Raw genomic sequence first — 23,848 nt, forward strand, 5'->3', positions numbered from 1 at the left:
GAGCCACTAGTCGGTAGCTAGGCAGAGCATCCCACTGGCCGAAGAAAGAGACAGAGAGAGAGTGACGTGACTTTTTCCGGAAGAGTATGGTAGGACATAAGCCAATGGTTAAACAGTCAGGGGAAGGGGACAACTTTTTTTAACGATCAGTCTGACTGGTCAACACTTTAAAGATTAGGAGCTAAGCCATCAAATACTGTGAGAGACAGAAAACGCGGCAGTGCGAGGTTTCCTCTTACTTCACATACGACTGTAAATCAAATGGGAAAGTAGACTTCTTCTGCTCAGATCAAGAACAAGATCTGGAGCCTCTTCCGTTCGACTTCGATCCTTAGAGCCGCTGCAGAGCCACCTGAGCCGATGTGTGGGGATTTCGAAACATTTCAGGGCAATTTGGACTTAGCCGCTGACGAGGATCGTTGACTCCAACAATGACCTATATCCACTTGAACCGTCTCATGTGAGTGTAAAGGTAATACCGTGCCGCAGCTCTGAGACGAGGCAGAGGGAAATTAGAGTTACTCTTCCGAAATACGGTTATTTCAAGCTTCACTATGAAGACCTGCATTTTGTCATTAACAAACCGTTTGCTTTCAACTTTACTGACAGCCTCACAGGTCTGATTCTTCTCCTTTCTGTAGTATCAGTACTACTATTGATCTTATGACAATCACTCGCCATTCCGCGATTGTAAGTAAATTTCTTGGGAGATTAATGGCTTCTCCTCTGATCTCTATGTCAGGTAAGTCAAGGCTAGTGGAGTAAAGCTGCCACAGTTTGCCATTCAATTGCTTATTGGTCTATGATTTTATTTTGTTAATGTTGTCACAGGCTGTCACTATTTAATATTAATTTTATTGTAATAAATCAAAGTCATTATAACTATCGTTTCATTTAATATGGTTCAAATGGCTTTGAGCACTATGGGACTTATCTGCTGTGGTCATCAGTCCCCTAGAACTTAGAACTACTTAAACCTAACTAACCTAAGGACATCACACACATCCATGCCCAAGGCAGGATTCGAACCTGCGACCGTAGCGGTCGCGCGGCTCTAGACTGTAGCGCCTAGAACCGCTCGGCCACTCCGGCCGGCTTCATTTAATATTCAGAAGCTCCTCAATCACAACTTTGTAGGGTAAATTTAGATACGTTTCGTTAGGCCTCGTTTGAGTAGAGAGAAGAATTAAATTTAAAACGACCTCACACAGCACTTGTCTTCGTCATACAGGCACAGCATCTTGCGTTATGTATGGGGTTCCATTGAGTTCACAACAGGATCAGCTCTGGATCACATAGCTGGGAATATGAGTAGCCGCTGTTAAAAATTTGAAGTACCAAGTCCGGTGGCTGCGTCCTATCTTAGAGGTCTTTCAACAAGATATCACAAGACCACATGTTCCCCTTGCTGCCCTGACCTGTGTGATGAACTGCTGTTCTGCCCAACTCTTTCTCCAAGACTCTCACACACTGAGTACATGTTGTCATTAATTTCTGAGAAACTGCCATAGATCCAGTCGTCAGTCCCTACGACTGATGAATCCTGGCGCAGAGTTGAAGAAGCATGGAATGACGTACCCTTATCGACCATCCAAACTCAGCACGACTCATTGTCCATCTGGGCTAGGACCATTGTTTCTGCCAGTTGGTTGTGCGGCATAGCCGCGCGGTCAGCGGCGTCTTGACACGGTTCGCGCGGCTCCCCCCGTCGGCAATTCGAGTCCTCCCTCGTCCATGGGTGTGTGTGTTGTCCTTTGGGTAAGTTAGTTTAAGTTAGGTTACGTACTGTGTAAGCCTAGGGACCGATGACCTCAGCAGTTTGGTCGTGTAGGAACGAACCACAAATTTCCAAATTTTTTGCCGGTGGTGGCAGCTGTGTGTACTTAATTTTCTTATCTTGTATACGCCCAAACACCTTCAAACTTAGTCATACCTTCTTCCTCCCACACTGGATACGCACAATAACTAAAACTGCGGTTTGGTCGTGTAGGAACGAACAACAAATTTCCAAATTTTCTGCCGGTGGTGGCAGCTGTGTGTACTTAATTTTCTTATCTTGTATACGCCCAAACACCTTCAAACTTAGTCATACCTTCTTCCTCCCACACTGGATACGCACAATAACTAAAACTGCGGTATTTGCTGTTTTTCCTGTGGTCGTAATTTTAATGGCCAGCAGTGAGCTAACCTTACAATTCTTCAGAGGGCAAATAACGAAAAAAAGAAAAAAAAATTAAAGCAGATTTACACACATTTGGAAAGCAACTAGCCAAAATCATAAACAAACGAAGAGAATTATGTTAACTTCAGACACCAGTATCTAAAAGTCCTTTGAATGTCACACACTCGTTAATATGAACTTTAGACTCGGAATTATGCGAACGACCGTCTTCTGAGCAGCTAGTATCCGTTCGATGTGACCTGAATTTCCAGATGACAGCCTGTGGTAAGAGACAGGCTCCTGTGGGCGCCTCATTTCATTTGGGGCTGAGCATGGCTACTCCAAGCAGTAACCACGTTTACGACCGCTGCGCGCCGCCCCTCCCCCTAACTTCTTCCTTTTCCGGGCCTCACTCAATTTCGACGCTGACTGTCCGGCCCTCTGAGGTGGGCGCGTCTCTTCTGTATTTCCTCTCGGTCTCCGGCGTCGTAAACCGGAACACAGAAGCGCCTCCAGCCTCGTGACCTCGGCGGTCACTAGGTGAACCGCTTACCTCACAAGCTATACAAGAGGTAAGTTACCTGCTTTAAGGGCTGACAGTATTAGTGATTCTGAACAAAAAAAAAAAAAAAAAAATAGCATGAACATACGCGCTGTTCCGAAAGGTTTCCGAAATACATCACACTTCACATAACATTTCTCGAATAACTCTAAAACCGCACCCTCCGGCGAAAACGGGTCGCAGTACAGAGTCAAACTACATTGAATTTCCTATTAAAAAAATCCTATCCATTTTTTCTCTAGGACTAATAGTTTGCGTGCAGAGAGAGCGAGAATATCGGAAATCTCGCGCGACGCGAAATGCATTGTAACTGAAGCAGATTTTGTAGGCCAGTAGTTAGTAAATTAGCTTACTACGCCTATTTTCACTCATTGCTGGCATATGGCATCATATTTTGGGGTAATTCATCACTGAGGAATAAAGTATTTATTGCACAAAAGCGTGTAATCAGACTAATAGCTGGAGTACACCCAAGATCATCCTGTAGACATTTATTTAAGGATCTAGGGATATTCACAGTAGCTTCTCAGTATATATAATCTCTTATGAAATTTGTTATTAACAACCAAACCCAATTCAAAAGTAATAGCAGTGTGCATAACTACAATACTAGGAGAAAGGATGATCTTCACTATTCAAGATTAAATCTAACTTTGGCACAGAAAGGGGTGAATTATACTGCCACTAAAGTCTTTGGTCACTTACCAAATAGTATCAAAAGTCTGACAGATAACCAACAAGTATTTAAGAAGAAATTAAAAGAATTTCTGAATGACAACTCCTTCTACTCCATAGAGGAATTTTTAGATATAAATTAAGAAAAAAAGAAAAAAAAAACAAACAAAAAATTATATTCAAAAAATTTGAAATTAAAAAAAAAACAAAAAAATAAAAAGTTGTTATATTAACTTAATTATGTTGTTAAATTAACTTAATTATGTCATGTATTGGAAAATTTGACTCGTTCCACATCATTACGAAATATCGTATTCATGATCCATGGAACTAGTATGAATCTAATCTAATCTAATCTGAGGTAGCATCCCGACTTCATAGACAACAAGTGTCCTGTATCAAATTGTTCCTCTCAACTTCCTCTACACCACTATAGTGCTTTGTAAACAATAACAATGTCTGAATAATAATCATCATCATTTATTGCATATACACAGGCCATTGAGACCCATAGCTGAAGATAAAAATACACAAATACAAGACATACATAGATCATAATGAAATGATTAACACATCAAGTCCACGAGTCCCCTTTCACTTCTGTCTCCGGAATCTTCAGTGCTGGCTGTTGGATCTGCTTCTTCCAGAGTCACTAAGGTCCTGTCTCTCCACCAGATTCGCGGACGACCTCCAACATCTAAATCTACAGCGACATCTACATGGATACTCTGCAGATCACACTTAAGTGCCTGGCAGAGGGTTAATCGACCCACCTTTACAATAATTCTCTATTAGTCCTCTCTTGAACAGCACCCAGAGAAAACCGACGCCTATATCTTTCCGTGCGAGCTCTGATTTCCCTTTTTTTATTCTGATGATCGTTTCTCCCTATGTGGGTCGGTGTCAATAAAATATTTTTGCATTCGGAGGAGAAAGTTGGTGACTGAAATTTCGTGAGAGAATTTCGGCGCAACGAAGAACTCCTTTGTTTTAATGGTGTCCATCCCAAATCCTGTATCATGTCCGTGACACTCTCTCATCTATTTCGCGATAATATAAAACGTGCTGCTCTTCTTTGCAATTTCCCGAGGTACTCCGTTAATCCTATCTCGTAAGGATACCAGATCGCGCAGCAGTACTCCAAAAGACGGACAAGTGTAGTGTATATTGCCTCTTTAGTAGATCTGTTACATTTTCTAAGTGTTCTGTCAATAAAATGCAGTCTTTGGTTTGCCTTCCCCACAACATTTTCTGTGTGTTCTTTCCAGTTTAAATTGTTCGTAATTGTATTTCCTAGGTATTTAGTTGAATTTACAGCCTTTAGATTAGACTGATTTATCGTGTCACCGAAGTTTAACGGATTCCTTATAGCACTCATGTGGGTGACCTCACACTTCTCATTATTTAAGGTCAATTTACAGTTTTCGCACCAATTAGATATCTTTTCTAAATCGTTTCGCAATCGTTCTAATGAGTTTACTAGACTATAAACGACAGCATCATCTGCAAACAACCAACGATGGCTACTCAGATTTGCCTCCTAAATTGTTCATAAAGATGAGGAACAGCAGAGCGCATATAACACAACCTCGTGGAGCGCCAGAAATCACTTCTACTCTATGACTTTCCGTCAATTACTACGAACTATGACTTCTCTTAGAGGAAATCATAAATCCAGTCATATAACTGAGACGATATGTCATAATCACGCAATTTCATTACAAGCCGCTTGTGTGGTACAGTGCCAAATGCCTTTTGGAAATCTAGAAATACGGGATCAATTTGAAAATCCTTGTCAATATATCCCTGTTCGCTAGCTCTGTGGTGACGTGTTGACTTGTGAAAAAGCGTCTGTTATTGCCGGCCGAGGTGGCCGAGCGGTTCTAGGCGCTACAGTCTGGAATCGCGCGACCGCTACGGTCGCAGGTTCGAATCCTGCCTCGGGCACGGATGTGTGTGATGCCCTTAGGTTAGTTAGGTTTAAGTAGTTCTATGTTCTAGTGGACTGATGACCTCCGAAGTTAGGTCCCATAGTGCTCAGAGCCATTTTGAACCTTGTCAATAGCACTCAACACCTCGCGTGAGTAAAGAGCTAGTTGTGTTTCACAAGAACGATGTTTTCTAAATCCGTGTTGACTGTGCTTCAGTATACCGTTCTCTTTGAGGTGATTCATAATGTTTGAACACAATATAAGTAGTAATGAGATGGGCTTTTGAGGACACTTTTAATATGTAAAGTAATTACAATGATCAATTAATGACCCCCGCACGCGACCACCACCGCCCCCGAGCAAACCCATCCCCAGAGGACATCACGTGTTTTTCTCAGCCTGCCCCCTCCCCACCGTCCCGCCTCCACGACCTACTGTATTGGTGGGAATTTCGAATTTTGGCGAGAATTTCTTTGTCCCAGGGCTGTGCTGACATCCCACTCCACTCTCAACAGGGAATTGGCGGGAAAATAAAATTAGCAGTTCCATTTCTGGGACTCGAACCTTGGTACTCCTGGACAGAAAGCTCAAGTGCACCCTCTCCCCCCCCCCCCCCCCTAACACAATTACACCACCATAGGACGGGAAATTAAAAACGGCGGTGTCCCTTCCGGGACTCGAGCCCTGATTCTACTGGATGGAAAGCCCAAGCGCACCCCTCAACACATGGAAACTGTCCAGATGCGGGACAGGAAGGTTAGGTTAGCGTACTTTATTGATTTTGGTCAGGAAACTACGCAAAGATCGCTCCTAATTACGTAATTAATCACTATGATCTGGCCTTATTACACAACTATGTGCACAGCACTACACAAGGATGGTATAAAATCGCAATACATCTCAAAAACTGATGATGCCATACAACTGGTGCTATCCCACTGGGAAAAAGTTTCACAGTACCACTCAAAAGTCTACTCTACACCTACAATCTGGCAGGAAAAAGGCAAGGGTGTAAGATACTATCTTTATTCTCTTTGGCAGGAAATACGTTCATCTGACAAGGTGCTGGTGTTGGACAGAGAGGAGTTTAAAAAGTGTATTACCTGTAAGCACACAGAATCTATCACTGTTTCACATCAGAGTTCGCTACAGACACCTAATCAAGAACCATTCTACAGCCCAGGTAATCGAAGCAAGTACACGCTGTTACAACTGATGGAGAAAAATGCGTCACAGTTCTCATTACACTTCGAAATTGTCGTGAAAAAACCAGCACTTGTAATGAAGAGGTCATAATGCAGCACATTTACTGGGGAAAATTGCCGTCCAAAAAAATTGCAAAGCGGGTGGTATCTGAACATTAGTTCTCCTTAATGTACAATCACAAACTGCCGAAAACCGAAGCACTCGCCCCTCCCTCCATCCCTCTCCCCTGTTTCCCCCCATAGACCTGTAGGGAGGACACACGCTTCTTCAAATGGCCAGATGCTTTGCAGAGCGTCTCGCGCCCCCGCTACCACCCCTCTAAGGCCGCTGGAAGTATCAAGCGTTGCACTACCTTCCCCGGTCGCTCACGATACATGGCCTGCCTTGAGGCGGGTCCCTTAGCACTAAAGGGAAATTTACCAGTATAACAACGACCACCCACGGCAGTCGCAACCCTGCTTCGGCACCCTTTGGGGCCACTTGCCGCACTCGGCCCTTGGCGGTCACTCGCTATACGCGGCATGCCTTGAGGCGACGGTCCTAGACAACGTAAACGGGAAATTTACCAGCAAAACCCCGCCCATTTGGAGAACAGTCCAGATGGTCCACAGCACTCGGCTTTCCACAATCTGGCTACTACACTCCTGAGACTCCTACGTCAACACAGTAGCGCGTATAGTCAACTTGTTCCTCTAAAGTCTTGTGACACAGCCACACCTAATGGTTAGGTGGCGCGAATGCAACGGCGAACTGACACAGACTAGGCCCCCAACGCCTCCAATAGGCCTCTCATTCTACGATGGAAAGCACTTTTACTTAATGTGAAGAATTCTTTACTGCAATCTGTTAGAAAAAGGAAAACATCAACCCTTAAAACATACGTCTCTTCATCACCTGCAGATTTGCGTAGTTTAGAAAATGTGGGATTGTTCATAGACGATCCAGAGGATAGAACACTTGCTGAGTACAAGCGATTTACTACATGAATACCTCTAAAAATGCTTATGGGGTACTTTGAGGACATGAGACAGTTTATTATGAACGCTAAACAGGAACTCATTCTGATGCGGCGTCCAGCGGACAGTAACTCATACATTCAAAGAGCTCAATGGGAGAATATGATCACAATCAGCAAGATAATATGGAAAATGCCTCACATCTGTGTATCAGACGAAGAGCGTTTGAAGCTTTTAAAAGTCCTGCATTCAGGTACATTTCTGTCACTGACACTTCGCTCGTGGGAGGTTTTCGAGTACCCAGTGTTACCGACTGCGAGTAGACAAACATGGGCTATTAAAACCTCCTCCCATCTAGAGACACCTAGATTCATCATACTTGCATTTCAGACTAATAGAAGAGGTAATATGGCAAACGATTCCACCGTGTTCGACAACTGCAAGTTAACTAATGCCAAAGTCTACCTGTTCGGAATTCTACCCATATGACAGTTTACATCTGCAGTGGAATCAAAATGTATACAGTATAGCGTATGACATGTATGCAACGTTTTGTGCTTCTTACTATGAAGGAGAGGGAGGAGGGTGTCTACTCAGTCCACGTAAGTTCAAGGAGCTTTCACCGATGATCGTAATAGACTGCTCGAAACAGAACGAGATAATTAAGTCTGGACCTATAGACGTGCGAATTGAATAGGAATCATCGACAAATTTCCCAGAACACGCTGCCACCTATGCTCTAGTTCTACATGACCATTTGATCAACTACTGCCTGCTCACCAGTGTTGTGTAACGAGCTGTATAAACGAATAGGTGCTGCACCATACCTAGAGCATTTCACAATGATGTCTCAAGGTGTGAACATCATTGCAGATGCTCAGGGTTTCTATTATGGTGAGCGTAGGCAGTTCGTATTTAAAAATGTTGCATTTGTAGCGTACACACAAGATGCTGGAATAATAGAAACATTCGCAGCAAATATTGCATCACCAAGGTCTTTCAAGTATTTGAGGTGTGCTCAGACACGGAAGAGTGCAAAGTGGTTAACACATTTCTACCATTGAAATCACTGGGATGATCCTGGCATACCTTATAAAGATATGGTGACTGTGCATAAATTATTCGATCAGACAGATACCATCATCTACGTGAAGGGGAAGGAGAAGATCTCATGGATGTGTCGAATCTTTAGGTTTTCTGCTATTCAAGACCTGGAATTCTACGGGTGTCCTTCTCCCCATCGACTCAAGAACATGTATCTAAAAAGTTTTGCTGTATCTGCTTACGAAAATGTAAAATTACTTTTAAGTTGGATTAATGAAAATAAATAATTATTTTCCAACAATCCGTGTATACTTCTTTTTGACACCTACGTCCTTAGTATAATAAGTTTGACCATGATACTATACCTGTTTCCATCTATACCTGCAGTCAACTGGAAGTGTGCGACCTACTTATCACACCCAACAAGGGACTAGCAGCACCTGTGCTATTAATAGGTAGGCTTCCGCACTCCAGTGCACTTGCCTGCAGTGAATTCTCTGAAATTGTGGGTTAAAGGCGCTACATCTTGCAGACGTGTGACCGCAGAGGGAACTGTGTGACCTACTTACCACAGGCTTGTGCGCTGTCAACAAGAGAGTAGCGGTACCTGTGCTATTAATAGGTAAGCTTCCACATTCCTGTGCCCTTACCTGCAGTGAATTCACTGAAATTGTGTGTTAAAGGCGCTACGTCTTGTACACATGCACGTGCAATGCAGATACGACTGCAGAATGTTCACAGATATGTTTTAGCAAAAGAAAAAAATAGAAATATTAGGTTTTAAAAAAAATAACAACAATGATGTACGGTAACAAATTTTTTTCGCTTATTCAATTCGATTCAGTTGTTGAGATTACAATTTAGTTAGTGATGTGCAATATATATAGTTCTTGAGATACATTTCAGTTCTTGATGTGTTTCAACACAGAGATACTTTTAACTTATTACTAGAATCCAACACATGTTGGAGATTCCTCCAAGGGACTGTTTTTTCCCTTATAGGGCCATACTTAAAACTAAAGCAGAGGTATAGACTAACTTACACGCAAATACTGTTGTTGTTGTGGTCTTCAGTCCCGAGACTGGTTTGATGCAGCTCTCCCTGCTACTCTATCCTGTGCAAGTTTCTTCATCTCCCAGTACCTACTGCAACCTACATCCTTTTGAATCTGCTTAGTGTATTCATCTATTGATCTCCCTCTATGACTTTTACCCTCCACGCTGCCCTACAATACTAAATTGGTGATCCCTTGATGCCTTAGAACATGCCCTGCCAACCGATCCCTTCTTCTAGTCATGTTATGCCACAAACTTCTCTTCTCCCCAATCCTATTTAGTTCCTCCTCATTAGTTATGTGATCTACCCATCTAATCTTCAGCATTCTTCTGTAGCACCACATTTCGAAAGCTTCTATTCTCTTCTTGTTCAAACTATTTATCGTCCGTGTTTCACTTCCATACATGGCTACACTCCATACAAATACTTTCAAAAACGACTTCCTGGTAATTAAATCTGTACTCGATGTTAACAAATTTCTCTTCTTCAGAAACGTTTTCCTTGCCATTACCAGTCGACATTTTATATCCTCTCTACTTCGACCATCATCACTTATTTTGCTCCCCAAATAGCAAAATTCCTTTACTACTTTAAGTGTCTCATTTCCTAATCTAATTCTCTCAGCATCACCCGACTTCATTCGACTACATTCCATTATCCACGTTTTGTTTTTGTTGATGTTCATCTTATATCCTCCTTTCAAGACACTATCCAATCCGTTCAACTGCTATTCCAAGTCCTTTGCTTTCTCTGACAGAATTACAATGTCATCGGCAAACCTCAAAGTTTTTATTTCTTCTCCATGGATTTTAATACCTACTCCGAATTTTTCTTTTGTTTCCTTCACTGCTTGCTCAATATACAGATTGAATAACATCGGGGATAGGCTACAACCCTGTCTCACACCCTTCCCAACCACTGATTCCCTTTCATGTCCCTCGACTCATAACTGCCAACTGGTTTCTGTACAAATTGTAAATAGCCTTTCGCTCCCTGTTTTTTACCCCTGCCACCTTCAGAATTTGAAAGAGAGTATTCCACTCAACATTGTCGAAAGCTTTCTCTAAGTCTACAAATGCTAGAAACGTAGGTTTGCCTTTCCTTAATCTAGCTTCTAAGATAAGTCGTAAGGTCGGTAATGCCCCACGTGTTCCAATATTTCTACGGAATCCAAACTGATCTTCCCCGAGGTCGGCTTCTACTAGTTTTTCCATTCGTCTGTAAAGAATTGGCGTTAGTATTTGGCAGCTGTGGCTTATTAAACTGATTGTTCGGTAATTTTCACATCTGTCAACACCTGCTTTCTTTGGGATTGGAATTATTATATTCTTCTTGAAGTCTGTGGGTATTTCGCCTGTCTCATACATCTTGCTCACCACATGGTAGAGTTTTATCAGGACTGGCTCTCCCAAGGCCGTCAGTAGTTCTAATGGAATGTTATCTACTCCCGGGGCCTTGTTTCGTCTTTCAGTGCTCTGTCAAATTCTTCACGCAGTATCATATCTCCCATTTCATCTTCATCTACATCCTCTTCCATTTCCATAATATTGTCGTCAAGTACATCGCCCTTGTATAGATTCTCTATATACTCCGTCCACCTTTCTGCTTTCCCTCCTTTGCTTAGAACTGGGTTTCCATCTAAGCTCTTGATATTCATACAAGTGGTTCTATTTTCTCCAAAGGTCTCTTTAATTTTCCTGTAGGCTGTATCTGTCTTACCCCTAGTGAGATATGCCTCTACGTCCTTACATTTGTTCTCTAGCCATCCCTGCTTAGCCATTTTGCACTTCCTGTCGATCTCATTTTTGAGACGTTTGTATTCCTTTTTGCCTGGTTCATTTACTGCATTTTTATATTTTCTCCTTTCATCAATTAAATTCAATATTTCTTCTGTTACCCCAGGAGTTCTACTAGCCCTCGTCTTTTTACCTACTTGATCCTCTGCTGCCTTCACTACTTCATCCCTCAAAGCTACCCATTCTTCTTCTACAGTATTTCTTTCCCCTATTCCTGTCAATTGTTCCCTTATGCTCTCCCTGAAACTCTGTACAATCTCTGGTTTAGTCAGTTCAAAAAATATTTAGAGCTATCTAGTAAAGAAGGAGAACGTTGATTCACTGAGCAGCTCGGTTCAATATAGTCTGTTTACGTGGAATTTTATTACTAATGAACCTGGACAAACTTCATTAATTGGGTGGCTCCAACTTAACGAGACAAGTTCTATACATATGTTTGAACTAGACATTTCCCATGAAATACTTTAATAACAACATTTAATTGGATGGTTCCAACTTAACTGAGCAGCGCTAAATATTTTTGAACCGGGTGGCTCTAGACATTTTCCACCACAGACAGCTGAAATACTTTAATAATAATAACAATCAATTGCGTGGCTCTAAAGCGCCCAACCCAAACATCTGTACTAAAAAAAATGATCTCATGGAATTCAAACTACTTTGACTGGAAGGCTAGTGGTAGGTGAAGCTTAAACACTACTCTATTTACGCACACACATGAATCACGAAAGAGAGACAATAATATTTTTTTCCAGCACATGGTGCTTATATGTAAGGAAAGTATTTTTTGTATTTATTTTTAATTTTTTTCAGCACTTGGTGCTCGTATAAACTGGATGTATTTACACACACATTCATACATATTTTACACTCACTCATACGCACACACACACACACACACACACACACACACACACACACACACACACACACACACACACACACACATCACACACAAGTTACACTAAAATAAAAGAGATGTACTATGTGATACATAAACCCCCATCCCATTCACTCACTCATTCTCCCTCTCTCCATCTCTCAATCAGAGTCCCCCACTCCTACTTTCACTTCAAGTAAATAGTGTGGGTATGGGAGGATTTCTACCTCACCCTCATAAATGACTCTTTTTATCATCATGAGGAGACAATCCAAATTTAGATTGCAGTACAGTGACCTCGCGATCAAAGTCGAGTTTGCCGAACCTTATGCGGAGGAGTGCCTTGAATGCTGCGACCGTACTGGCACTGCAAGTAGTCCTCCACCGTGAGGGCGTGAGATGCTGCACGTCGAACACCCTTTGCCCGCCTCTGGGTGCACTCGTCTATTGTACTATATGCACACATTTTGGACCTCAATTCCACAAACTATACAATCGGTAAACCATTCGCCTCATCTTTCATAAGACTGGTAACCTTCTTGTTCTTAGGAACAATACCGTAAATATTATCGGTCAAGTAAGAAACGTGTCGAATTCTTTACTGTGGCACATAATTACTTCATATGGATCGCAGTTCTTGATATAGTAGATACAACTGTCAGGATCTATATAGAACAACTTTGGTTCTACGAAATGAGGTCTTGCAAACCTGTCGCGGAAGATGTACATGTAGAATTTGGAGATATCCAGTATGCAGATCCCCAAATAAATAAGCTTGATAAAGTGATTCTTCAGTTGCTCCTGGCGTATTTGTTGCTCGAACAGTCGACGGGTATACTGCCGGTTCATAGTGTCCAACGGGCACAATATTTCGGCGATCAGACATGTCGCCATCGTCAAGTGCGCTGACGAACTGAGCTCCTGAGGGCGGGCGGCCGATTTTGAGGTGTTCCAATTCCTGGGGCAGATTCTCTGCGTCTGAGATGCTGCGCGCCCTGTGTACTAGTGTTTTTAGTTCTCTATTCCTCTGAGAAGGGTGGTGGCAGCTGTCTGCATGCAGGTACAGGTCAGTGTGCGTTATCTTCCTGTACACCCTGTGGCTCAGGGTACCATCAGCTCTTCTCTTGACCATGACCTCCAGGAATGGTAATCTTCCTTCTGCTTCGGTCTCCATAGTACACAGGGCGCGCAGCATCTCAGATGCAGAGAATCTGACCCAGGAACTGGAACACCTCAAAACCGTGTTCCGAAAAAACGGGTACTCGGAATGGCAGATTAGACGCGCTTTCCGTCCCACCACAACACCACAACCTTGGAGACTGATGAAGTCACGGAAGAAGAGGTAGCCACTGCCTTTATTCCGTACAATGACGCACTATCGGGGAAAATCGGCGGTATATTACTGAAACACCGAGTTAAAACCGTCTTTTGCCCGCCCAATAAAACGCGGGCATTGCTGGGAACTGTGAATGATGACCTCGGTTTGAGGAAGGCCGGCATATACGAAATTCCCTGTGAGTGTGGGAAGACATATCGGACAGACAGTACGCACCATCGAAGATCGTTGCCGAGAACATCAAAGGCACAATCGACTGAAATATCCAAATAAGTCGGCGGTAGCAGAGCACTATTTGTCGGAGAAACACGAGATGGATTATGAGTGTACCAAGATCCTGGCTCAGACTTCTAAATATTGGGACATCGTTATGAGGGAGGCTATCGAAATTCGCACCAGAGAAGATCTTATCAACCGAGATTGCGGCTACAATCTCAGCTAGGCTTGGGACCCGGCATTGAATGTAATTAAGAAGACTCTCAGCAAGAAGTACGAACTGGCGACCAGGGCGGACGTAGCAAGCACATCGAACGCTACGACAGATTCCGACGCCCACGTCTTCCCTACTGCCAGCGCGCGGGCGCGGACGGCGAAGAGAGCTGCCCGCGGAGGGAGAGGATTTAAATCGGCTGCCCGTCCTTAGGAGCTCAGTTCGTCAGCGCACCTGACGATGGCGACATGTGTGATCGCCGAAATATTGTGCCCGTTGGACATTATGAACCGGCAGTATACCCGTGGACTGTTCGAGCAGGCTTGATAAACTCTACTGAAATCTTTGACATCTCCACAGCAACAAAGTTTTTATTGAAGATGGTGCCACACTTAAAATTTGCCGTGGCGATACACTTTCTCACACCATAATGCCCATACCATGTGGTTCTAATCAAAATATCTCATTTATTTCTTACATTCTGCATAGTTTTCCCGAAAATGGAATTATTCACTAATTTATAAAAATCTTTTCCAAAATCATTAGTCGTGACTGCCCTCTTTTCGGTATTTAGTCCAATATACTCCTTCAACCATCGGGATTGCTTGAAGGAGATAGCCCGGGTGATTCTAACAAGCTTCAGCCCTAAGCTGAGACACTGCTGGAGATTACAATAATGAATAATATACCTCTGCTTATCTTCAACAGTAACCATCAGTTTAGGCATGGTGCTTCCTCGCTGAATTTGTTGTTCCAGTCAAAACAGCAAGCCACTTGTCTTTCCATGCAAATTATAAGGATATGTGAGGTCTGCCTCAAGCACATACCCTACATCAGAATCGGCCACAAGACCCATAATTTTTCCACCTAATCCCTTCAATTCGTCTTTGGGCACCCATCAATACCCACCAACTGGCAGTGGCTGCATCATGGCGTGCCGGTACAAGTTGTTCACATATAACTACATAAGGTAACTTGAATCAAGGGATGTGTTAAACCCGACACCCATCTGTCGGTTATTTGCCTTGGCATGCCTATGGATGCATTGGCAAAGTCCCCCACAGATCCCATGCTCAAAAAATAGAAGCATTGCAGCATCAGTCAAAAGTTCGATGCTGCACCCCGTTTTTTTTTTTTTTTGTGTAATAAAACGCTGGATCCAGAGAGTATGTGGTCATACATACACTCAAGAACTTTTCAGAAACATTTTCGAAAACATCTGCAAGCAAAAGCATGTCTGTGTCTATGTATAGTCTTGCATATTCTCCCAAATTAGGGATGTTGAATTCCCGCCAGACATTCACGGCATGCTCATAATCTGCTGTAGATATGGCATCACCTGTGAGAGTTCTGGTAAATGCAGATATGTCGGGAAGTGTGGTTTCATCGAGTTTATCCATACTATCAGCATACTCATATGGGTAAACTCCTTTCCTAGTCGCAAGTTTGAATTTCCTGACGAGGAAAAGTTCTGACCGAGTGATATGCATATCATTCTGAGGAAGAGTTTCAACGAGTTTCTGCAGTGAAGTCTGCATAAATCGTAAAGAGTCAAGGAAACGGAGCTTAATTTTGGCATCATTCGTTTTTAGAAAAAAATGTACTTCTCAACACTTTCAGGCAGGACACTGACCTGATCTTTCTTCATACCGAAATTAGCCAAGTGCTCAACCAGAAAATGAGTGTCATACCCACTCAAATTATGAAAAAAGACAGGTATGTGCCGTGGTAACTTATACTTCAAATTGCATGCATTATGAGCTGCACCTCGGAACTTTCCCGTAAGATGGCAATGATCTGTATGGGGAGTTTCCACTTTTCTATCCAATGGCAGCCCAGAAATATGACAATTAACCGCCTTTTCATACAATTCAGCATCTTCCTGTGATTTGGTAATGGGAATGTTGGTTCTGTAGAGCTTATCAACTTCCCATGAAAGTTTTTCAAGCTCAGTGTGAAGCCAAACTGCAGAATCGTCCCTGACATAGCGGTTAAGTTTAAAATCATATCCGCATACAACTTGGGATGCTGCCATATAAGGTACGTGTCTTTGTGCAAGGATTCCATAGGAGGCTAAAGGGTTCCCTTCACAGTGAGCAATAGGAGCCAGAAGGCATTTAGAGTTGGTGTACACTACAAACAGACATCGTTGTTGGTGGTGATCATTTTGAAATTTAATGAAGTTATTTTCCCCTGTGGGTATAATAACACGTACCGGGTCCTTGGAAGCACAACCTAATAAATATATCACTAATAACTCGTCTGATGAAAAATAATTGAGGCACCTTTAGCAAATATGTTGTTTATGATCATGTTTATTTATCTGGGAGGAAAGGAGTCAGGACATGTCTTTGATCCAAACATAGTGGTAATTTTCACTTTCAGAGAAGAGCAGCAAGTTTACATGCTGATTACTCTCACCTGCAAATTTTGAGAAATGGAAGGGTCCAACTACCGTATGTTTGTCCTGCCCATCAGACGTGTCGTTATTCTTCTCCAGGCCATAAACGTGAACTGATATTCTGGTATTCTGCTCCTCAAATATAGATATGTCCTGGATCTTGACGGGGAACTCGATACCATTGAAGTTATAATATGTCTTAATATCACGGACTTTTTAACTGTTTGGACGCTGCAGATCTTTCTTGTAATTTCTTTCACGAGTCAGGACTGACCATGCAAAACAAGCATTATCACATCGATTTTCGACATTAACGCAGGCATGCTTATTAGCTATATCTTTAGGGAGCTTGATATAACTGAACCCTCCTGTTACTGGATCATAGACATGGATATGGATGTCAAGGTGTGGTATGTAGCTGAGTGCCTTAGCTGACCCTCTAACTTCCATCCGGAAAACTGGGCTGTAATAGCACTCAAGGTGAATTCATGATACCTCTCAGCAATGGATGTGCTCTGAGAAATAATGCCATTATCACCCCATATATAGTGCAGAGTTGTAGCCTCTGCATCACCAGGACGTTTAGGTGGGTGATTCAGCTCGCAGCATAGTACTGCGCTACTTTTAATGGCATTAAATCTCGGATCGTCTAGGACTTTGAGGAGCTCGGTCTCCAAGACAGGGAGACACACTTCTAAAAACCTGACAGGGTCGCGATACCTCCCTCCTGGATTCTCAATCCTTGTGAATGAGATACATCCCTCAAAAGCCCTAGCAACTGCTGTGTATTCTAGAGCGGTCATTATACCATTATTCTGATATCCTTCTCTATTAATAGGATGGGGGAGAGCACTACTGCTAGCCATAGAATAATCAATATTACTATTACTAATGCTACAACCAGGGGTCCACCCCGTTGATGATGCGGCTGGTGAGGGTGCATCTGCTGCAGGGAGGGATATGCGCTGAGGTACATACACTTTTGCAGATGGCGGGGATGAACTGTCTGAGGAGGCAGAGGTGGTGATGGTCAGTGGGAACAACCGGGCTGTGGTGATGGTTTCTGGGGTCTGGTGTTCCCATTACAGACCTGAGAGGTGGGAGACAGATGCCCTTCTTCTTTTGTCAGCTGAGTTGTCCATGGACACCAGAGGGTTTGTGGCGGTACGCTGGCGGGTGCTAGAACCACAGCTGCCACCTCTCACGCAGCCATGAGCGGCGCTATACAAGGCGCTGTGTGTCTCTACAGAGTGTAACCAATTCCCGGCCCCGCAAACATCGCTTTAGATATCCGCTGTACTTCGTGTGATGCCCCTGTAGCATACAAAAAAAAGTTTAATTTTCTAGATTAAAAAAAAATAATAACAATAATGATAATGTTCCAAAATATTTCTCTACTCTGGCTCCATGGCTTGAGAAACTCAACAGCTCATTCACTCAGGTCTCCCACCCACTCTGGCATCACATCCGCCTCATCTTCCTCTGCGGTGGCCGCCATGTGATGAACCCAATCAGGGATTTCACCCCACCTTGGTCTGAATGCTTCACACCCTTGTCAGCTTCCTCCCTATCCATAGAATCACCTAGAAAATAAAAACATAAAATGTCTCAGACAACTGAATGTGGGCACTTAGAACACCACTATACATTACACGAAATTTTTATCTAACAACGACATTTTACAAATATACTGACATTCGCACTGTGTTTCAGCCTTCTCAACTTCTAGTTGATGGGCCAGCTCCACCAGCGTGAGAGGGATGCATTCTACAAAGATGGAAAAGAGTGACTATAATATCCTGTATGGAAAAAAAAATTCTATAGCTCACAGACATTGAACACACACACACACACACACACACACACACACACACACACACACACACACACACAATCCGTTAAAGGACCCAACAGTATGTGGACTGTGGCTCAAACAGATATTTGAACACAGATAACATTTGGCACAAGGACATTGAATACACAACACATACACAATTCATTAAATGACACAACAATCCGTGGACTGTGACCCAAACGGATATTTGAATGCAGAAAAAAATACTTTCCGGGTAATTGATCTTCATCTCCTTGGAGGCCCTTGCCGCTGCTGCTGCTGCTGTCGCTGCTGCTGCTCCTGGTACACTTCATCTTGAGAGAAGTACAAGCGATGGAACTCGAAGGAACAAGCTGTAGAACTCAGAGAAGCACAGGAGCAGAATGAGGTTGAGTTCGGTTGTGGCTGGACTTATATACCTTCTATGACGTCGAATCACGTCATTGATGCAGTAGCCAACAGGATCGCTGCATTCTATGGGTGGTGGTGGTAGGTACTACATCATGAATAAATGACGACCGTGATCCCAGTGGGAAAACCTCCAACTTCTCATTTGATTACTGAATCTCCAAATTATACATTAAGTTATCGAATATCAATAAAACTGGATTCGAATTAAGTACTTGGTTAATTCATAGAGAATTTCTTTAACTGGATAATATTTTAGCCAAGTTCGTAGTTAACACAGGGTATGCTGGTTTACGAACTGGCAGATGCGAGATAAGGAATGTGAACTTCTTTCATGGCATGTGGCTTTCCCTGCAATCTATTCATATACTGGGAATTCCAGTGTCTTTCCCTCATTCACCCCAGGTGTTAAGAGCGGGCAAATATTCTTAGAAGCTTTGTGTTCTGGAATATATCGGAATGTCGGAGCTGAATAACTACTGTCTTTGAGGGCGCTTACAGGCTATATACTCGAGAGTGAATGCAGTAAGCATTTCCCATCACGATAAATAGATGTAGTTTTGTTCTCGTTGTCTTTGCAATACAAATTTGAATACATTGCTGGTAGAATTCATATTATGAGTGAAGATGGTATTTGGAATACACACTGGATGATATTGAATTCAGCCTTTAAATCTGAAGTCATTATGTATATATTACGAACTCATCTGAGAAAACTGCAATTAGATATATTCTTGATCAAGGATTTATTGCATCTCTCTCAAAGTCTCTGAGCTTAGTGATTTTTCGAACATCAATGCTATATACGTGTAATACTAGGCTGTTGGTATTAAGACTAGTGTTTGTTAGCTTAGTAATTTTCGAACGTCAATGCTATATACGTGTAATACTAGGCTGTTAGTATTAAGACTAGTGTTTGTTAGATTTAGCTTAGTTTCGTAAATGCTGATGCAAATCATATACAAAGTGTTGAGGTGATAAAATGCTGAATTTTTTTTAGTATTTAGGAATAGTGTACAGCAGAAAAGATGAAATTCTGGACTATTTTGATAAACAGGTTATGTTAGGGCAGGAATTTTTCGGTGGAAAACATCAAGAAAACGAATGTTAAATATTTGTGGGACACTATAGAATTTCCGAGAGTTCGACTAGGCTCTTATTTATACATAGTGTTGTTACTTGATAGCTTTGTTATGTGTGCAATGCATCAGCTACACATCACACCTGTTCCATTATAATCGCGACCAGATTTCTACAACACAATCTGTGATGTCAGTGTGCGCATCCAGGCTAGAAACTGTGATGTCAGTATGCGCGCACATGTGGGCTATACATGTCTGACGTGTTCCGTTAGAATCGCTCGAGAGAGAAAGCGGTCAAACAGATGTGAGGGATGACAGTGCACTCTGGTGGTGGTACTTTGTACTAGACCCTGACCTCGTGGCGAACACGCTGTTTCCCGCCATCTTGGATAACAGTACTTGTGTCATCAGCTGACATCACGAAGTGGACGACAGTGCCCTCTGGTGGCCGTACTGTGTACTAGGTCAGTTGTATTCTGGACCTCGTGGTGAATACGGTGGATGGCTGTACTGTATCAAATTGTTTAAATAAATAGTGCATGCAAAATTAAGACTTATGTCCAGCACAGGTCGAGGCCTCTCCCAGCCAATCCCTAGGAAGAGGTGGTGCTCGGATGGCTTAGATTAGTGGAGGTAGCCCAACTGCCCTTTCTTTCCCACCATTTTCTTAGGTTAGTAGAGATAGCCCAAGTGACGTATCTTCCTGCCAATTTCTTAGGTGTGTAGCATTGTCCTGATGGAATTTGAACATCCCACCATTTTCTGGGGGAGAAGGTTAGCCCAATTGACCTATCTTCCCGCCAAAATTCAAACTTCCTGCCAAAATCCACCATCTTGGATGACATCACCAGATGATGTCACAGTCGCCATCTTGGATGACGTCATCGCCGCCATCTAGTATAACGGTACTTTGTGCCAGAAAGGCTTTGTCCCAATGCTGTTATAAACTATAATGTACTTCTATAGCTGCACTCGCCACATACTCTCAAAAAGGCGATTTTTTAAATTTTGTTTTTATGAACCAAATCGTTGTGTCATTTAGTGAAGTAGGCTACTTCATCATTTTGATCTCTAGGAGCGAGTTACAACAACATTCCTTCCATCTTCTTATTCTGTGACGTTCCCTTAAGCAATTTTTCCGATTTGCGGAGGTGTGTTCTGTCTAGGCAACCAATTGAAGGCAATTTATTCCCATACGTGTTTTGCTTCTTTTATTTGTGAAGCATTGTCACGAATAAAGGAAGCGAAATGCATATGGCAATAAACAAACTGCCTTCAATTAGTTGCATAGACGGAACGTACCTTCATGAATTTTGAAGCAACTAAGAAACGACAGAAAACAGAAAAAAAACGTATTTTTCGGGTGTCGCTATAGATGTATTTGTACAGTGTGGTACTACATTTCATTCCTAACTCATATTCCGAAACGTAAAATCCAAAACAAGACGTCGATGTGAACGAGGATAAAATGATATAACGTGACATTTACGACAGTTTCCAGAAGAGAGTCAATATTCTATCGTTATCATGCATTCATGGAAGCACATGATCGGCGAAATTTGAACAGTGTTATGTACTCTAGCCGCACTTTTCGATACTGTTAAGTATGGCATACCTGTGTCGGCAGCTAGCGGCTTCGAGTTCGTGCCACTGTGGCACTGCAGTGTGCATGCGAGGATCTGAGGCAAAGTGCTTTTGCTTGGTTGGCGCAAGGACAACCGACCACAGCGTTTCAGTTCGCTAAGACCGTTCGGTATCGCTTCCGAAATGCTTACAGAATAATGTTGGGGGGCTCTTTCGAAAGCGTACCGAACAGATCGGCAAAATGGCGGAAAGATACAGAATAGGGCCCCAGTCTGCATCGGTGACGCGCTGCACGTTTCACCTCGAAGGACGTTTGGGGAGACGACCATCGACCTAGTGTAGCAAAAATATGATTCACCCAAAGCGCCGATACGTTTCCATTGATTTACAGTCGAATTCCGATGGTCCTGTGCCCACTGCAATCGTAATTGACGATGTCGTTGGGTCAACATGTGAACACGTAGCAGTGGTCTGCTGCGGAACTCTATGTTCAGCAATGTACGATGAACAGTTTTCTCCGAAATTCTTGTGCATGTACCACCATTTCGCTCTTTCGGCAGAGATGCCACAGTTCACCATCTACCCTACTTTACAGAGGAGACAATCCTGTGAAGAGTCGTGGACATCCAACCATTTAGCGTCTAGTGATAGTTTCACTGTCCTTCTACCTGTTCCTGTAGATGTTCACGATAGTAGCACGTGAACATTCGACCTGCTTCGCCATTTCCAAGACACTTGTTAACAGGCTTTGTGTAATAATAATCTCTCCTTTGACAAAGTCGCTTATTTGAGTGGATTTTCCCATTTGCAGCCCATATGTTCGCTAGGCAGACCCCATCCGTCTCTGCTGCGCATATATACTTTTTATAGCGCGTCACGTGCCCACAGCGTCATCAGGCAACATCCACCCTCGCGGTGGGCAGTGGTCATAAGGTTTCGGCTGATCTGTGCAAGTATTTTAATGATGGATGCTTACAATGACGCGAACTACAGGAACCCAATTTTGTTTTTTAAAGAGATGATCGGATGAAACCAGTACCCTGATGCACCATATGACATGGTGAAATTAAGAAGAATATGTTTAACCAAGCTTCCACACCGACTATAGCGAGAAATCATCGTAGTCGGGAGAAATATGAATGACATGAATGCTTTCAAATGTTGGTTACAGCTGTGCGGAGTGGCCGCGCGGTTAGTGGCGCCATGTCAAGGGTTGAGCGGCCACTCCGGATGTTCGAGTCCTCTCTCGGGCATGGGAGTGTGTGTTGTTCTTAGCATAAGTTAGTTTAAGTAACGTGTAGGTCTAGGGACCGATGACCTCAGAAGTTTGGTTCCCTGGGAATTCACACGCATTTGAACATTTTGTTCGTCACAAGAGCTGGAGTATGACCACAATACAGAAGTGTGGGAACCTGCACAACAAGTGAAGAATAATCCACCTTCGAATCACTACACTGAAGAGTAGACAGAGTGGCAATATAGATACCACTCGGGTCAGAACAATAACAGGTGGGGTCATAATTCCCAGAGAGGCCACTAATCTCCTCGGAATCAATTCAGTGATAGGCGCAAGTTTGGTAGAAATGACAGAGTTTTAAATCATGACTCACTGTAAGGAACTGTGGGGGTGTGGACTGCGAATCCATGTAAAATACCCTGAGTGAAGAATGGAAAAGTCATTCTCAAAAATGAGTGGAAATAAGGAGACCAGACGATGATGTAGGTAGTAAAATGGTGTTCATGCCTTTATTTATAAGCGTTGTAGAAACTGGGGATATGTTATTAGGAGAAGAAGAAGGTAATGTAATTGCTGCTTACCAAATTCTTAGGATTATGATGAATGGTAAAGAAATACAGTGCTTTATCAGGTAATTAGTTTTCTACCCATTGAAAGGAACAGATAATCAGACATTTTTCGCCTTGCAACTGAACTAATACAGTGATCGGCACAGAAATGTAAGGACAGTCAAAAAGGCACACTCCGTGTCGCGCTCTTGGTAGTCGGAAAGAAAGTTTTAGGCAAGTCATATCGTATGTTGAGATAACATAAGTTCTTCGGCAATAAATTTTTTAATATATAATAGACCATTTCGAGTACGCAGAGCTATCCACCCAAATGTGGTCGAGATAGAAACATTGCACACGATCAGATACGGTGTGCATCACATATCAAACCTTACAAGGGTCAGGCACTAAATTTTTGAACAAGAATCTGGATGATTGGCGACCAGTCTAGCTGTAACATCCACAGCATATTAATGATTAATATCTATTCATTGTTTGTCTTTAATTGATTTAGGTAAGTCTGTATTCATGACGTTTTTTAATTATGTGAAGTAATAATCTGGGTATTTCTAGTCCTAGTATTTGAGAAGGGTTGTGGAGGGTGGGAGCTTCCCTCTGATTTCATCCATCGAAAAAGATTGATTAAGCCAAGAAGAGAAGGTTTTGCTGAAGTCAAGAGAAGGATTACTGAGCCGCAAATAGGAAATAGGATTATGGATG

This window comes from Schistocerca serialis, chromosome 3 (genome assembly GCF_023864345.2).
Source record: "Schistocerca serialis cubense isolate TAMUIC-IGC-003099 chromosome 3, iqSchSeri2.2, whole genome shotgun sequence".
NCBI classification, from domain to species: domain Eukaryota; kingdom Metazoa; phylum Arthropoda; class Insecta; order Orthoptera; family Acrididae; genus Schistocerca; species Schistocerca serialis.